General features: G+C 42.2%; 1 non-coding gene across 1 annotated transcript; it reads left to right on the top strand.

The window, feature by feature from the left end:
* The first annotated feature begins 2,650 nt into the window (after window positions 1-2,650).
* LOC133787591 (small nucleolar RNA R71) lies at window positions 2,651-2,753 on the top strand. The gene has a single exon (XR_009872603.1). It is a non-coding gene; the product is annotated as a small nucleolar RNA R71 (small nucleolar RNA).
* The last annotated feature ends 862 nt before the right edge of the window (window positions 2,754-3,615 follow it).

Below are 3,615 nucleotides of genomic sequence, written 5' to 3'. Positions count from 1 at the left end.
TATATGACTATGTGAATTATGTTATGTGATAATTATGATGTGTGAATTGTACCACGTGGGTGCTGCGATACCAATGTGATGCACGTGCCGGGACGGTCCTAGAAAACTAGATAATGGTAACTGGTGATTTGGCAACCTGCGTAACTATTAGTAACCATAGAGAGTAACATGTTTTATTGGGAAAGTGGTAGAATTGTAAAGTTAGGAAAAGGACAAGTAAGCCCTTGAGGTCTAGTTAGTAAGGGATATAAATGGAGGGTTAAACTAGTCTTTTGGCAGGGAATAGATGAGTAAGAGCTGAAGGAAAATACAATACGTATACCACTTGGAGAAATGGGTTTTATGCTGAATATTGGAGACCTAGAGGAAGAGCAAAACTAAGATGGAAGGGAGAAGCTGAATTCAGCTTTTGGAAGGAGAATTAAAGAGTGATTGAAGTTGTTAAATCAAGCTTAAGCCAAGAGTACTCAGAGGTAAGATTTTGGTTATGGTATATTTAAGTTTCAAGTCTGATTTTTGGATGATAAGTGAGAATTGAAACAAATTGGTGGCTGGTTTTGTATGAACTCCGAATTGGGTAATCAAAGGGGGAAGGAGGTTTAGAGCTGGAGGTTGGACTCACCACTCAAGGTAAGGTTTCTGTGTAATTATTAGGCTTATTTTTGTTAAGGTTTAGGGAGTTTGGAGTGTGGTTTGTGTTTGGGTTCAAGTTGTTTTTAATTTTCTGGTTTGAGTTACTAAGCATGAAACTCAAGAGTGAATCTTGGGAATAGTTGTGTGAATGGGCTTGAGTATGATGTTTCTAGGTTGCTGTGGGGTTTATTAAGGATCTAGAGTTAGTTTTGGGACGTAGGATGGAGTTTGGGGTGATTTGGAGTGAGTTAGGCTCGGGAAAAACGCGAAGGAAAACCCAGAATTCTGGGCCTGCGAAGGCGCGCCGCGACACAGTTTTAGTGTGCCGCGGCACGAGGCCCCTGACTTGTTGGGTGCCGCGGCACAAGAAAGCTGTGCCGCGGCACAAGGCCAATTTCAGGACATCAATTTTGGCAATTTTAGGCCTTTGCTCCGGGGGTTCGGGGGATGTCTCCGGGGTATGGTTTTAAGGTTTTGGGGGTCCCGAGAGTGTGGATTAGGTTCCGGGAAGGTAGCTTTGTATTGATTAGTGACAAAGGATGTTTCATTTGTGTTGTGATTAGGACTTTGGAGAGGCTTGGGGTAGAGGACCGTGCTCGCGGCTTCGTGGCATCAGAAACCAACGAATTGAAAGGTAAGAAAGCTGCACCTGAGTATGTGGTTAGGTTGGGACTAAGTGCTCCCTATGTATGTAAGCACTGTTATGTGAATATGAATAATCATGTGAACACGATAGGACTAAGAGCTCCCTATATTTGTATATCATGTCGTGTGATGGTATTATTATGCCATAGGACATGCGATTACTGGCCTAAGGGTGTCAGAATCAATATTTGTGCATTGAGGCGCGACTCGGCCACTGGGAGCTGAGGCAGCTTATTTATCACTGAGCTTGGTTAAGCTGGCCAGAGTCAGTGAGTATTACATTGGGGGCGGCCCTAATGAGCCGAAGACAGTGTGTTAAATAGAGGGTGCGACTAAGGGCGCCAACCCTGAATGTTATTTGATGGATATGACAATCTATTGGTTATGAACGTGAATATTGTGCTATGAATATAATTGATTGACTGTCTGGATGACAAACTGTTATTACTGATTGGATAAATGTTATGAAATGTTGAATTCTTGGTTGAGCATTGTGAAATATTTGATAGGTGTTGCTGATCTTGCTATGTTATTATGCTTTCTTGCTGGGCCTTGGCTCACGGGTGCTACGTGGTGCAGGTAAAGGCAAGGGCAAACTGGACCAAGCCCGAGGTGGAGAGCTCCAAGGTGGAATGTACATAGCTAGCTGTTCGATCACCACGATCGAGGAGTGGACTAGGACAGGGACTACCTAATTGCTTGTTTTGCCTTAGTATGGCTGGTTATTGTATCTGAGTCTTACAACTTCTATAAACGATCTTTAAACTGGTTTTTATTTGGGATCCCGTGTAACCAGATAATGTTTCTTAATGAAAAATGTGGCTTTTGATACCAAAACGCTTTTAACCCTAGTTCCTTTGTAGCTTCTGCAACACGATTTTAATTAAATGACTTGATTAGCAAGTCTGGCACTTTTTAAACACACTGTGTAACGGTCTTGGCTATCCAGGGCATTACAGCATTGCTACTCATAAACCTCCCTCATTTCATTCAAAGCTAAGTAGTCGTTAGCGAAATCCTCCGTCCCTCCACAAACAAAGCAAGGTTCTTGCGGTTCCGCTTGAGCGATCATGTGCGATTTTGGCCATTTTTTGTCATTAAGACTTCAAAATGATTTTTCAAAGCTTCGAGTTAGGCCTTAACACTATCCTCTTCTCGAAGTTGATAAATCCCAGATGTTTTGTGTCGATCGGTGCTGTCAGTAGCACTTTGACCAGTCCAGGTGTGAGACTTTTTCGCGGTTTCTTCGAGATATTCAAGAGCATCGTTTGGCTCTTATTCAAGGAATTCACTATTGCATAGCATTTCTACAAACTGGCGCTCACGACTCGTGAGGCCTTCATAGAAGTAACTGACCAAACGCCAGCTCTCATAGCCGTGATGCGGGCATTGATTTAACAGATCTTTGAATCTTTCCCAGACTTGATAGAATGTTTCATTGTCCTTTTGGGAGAATGTGGAAATTTGTCGTTTTAAAATGTTGGTCTTATGGCTAGGGAAGTGTTTCAGAAAGAAGGATTTGGTCATCTCCTCCCATGTTCCACTAGACCTAGGTCTCAAGGAGTATAACCAGCTTTTGGCTTTGTCCTTCAAGGAGAAAGGGAAGAACTTCAGTCGCACACCATCGACATTTTCGGCTCGGTTATAGAACGTGGCTACTACCTCCTCGAATTCTCTGATATGCACGTATGGGCTTTCGTTTTCCATTCCATGAAATGTGGGCAAGAGTTGAATCATGCCAAGTTTAAAGTCTAATGCAGGCATATTAGGAAGGAAGATAATGCATGAAGGCGTGGAAGTGCGAGTAGGATGGAGGTAGTCATTGAGAGTTCTTGGTTGGATTTATTATTGCGAGCCATTGCGAATGGATTATTATCAGCGAAAGTTTGTGGAGAAGCAGGATTGGTGGAAGGAGTTCCGGAAGGAGTGATGGAAGAATTGGAAGAAGTGTCACTAGAAGTGTCATGATGATTCATCCACTCTCGGAAATCAGAATTAGATTTATTTGTTTTTATTCTCTCTTTTTTTTTGTTGATTTTTTTTTCTTTTGTTAAACTTGTTCCCAAGTAGATTTGGAGGTTTTTGGGTGATCTCCAACGCCTTACTAGAACTCCCCGAGGTTACTGAGTAAGTATGGTGGATCACAAGTTAAACCTTTTCGACCAAACAACCTTTAAGCAGAGTGAAATTGCTTATTTTGACAGAACAAGCTTGATTTTCTTATAGTAATAAGTTCAATAATGTAATAGTGCAAAGGTAGATGCTCAAAATGTTCCCAGGCCGAATGGGAAGGTTGTCAAGGTACTGCTTTAGACCCGCACTTGCCTAGACAGAACG

This window comes from Humulus lupulus, chromosome 6, assembly GCF_963169125.1.
Source record: "Humulus lupulus chromosome 6, drHumLupu1.1, whole genome shotgun sequence".
In the NCBI taxonomy this organism is placed as follows: domain Eukaryota; kingdom Viridiplantae; phylum Streptophyta; class Magnoliopsida; order Rosales; family Cannabaceae; genus Humulus; species Humulus lupulus.
The sequence above is the reverse complement of the archived record's forward strand: the minus strand, read 5'-3'. Positions and strand labels throughout refer to the sequence as shown.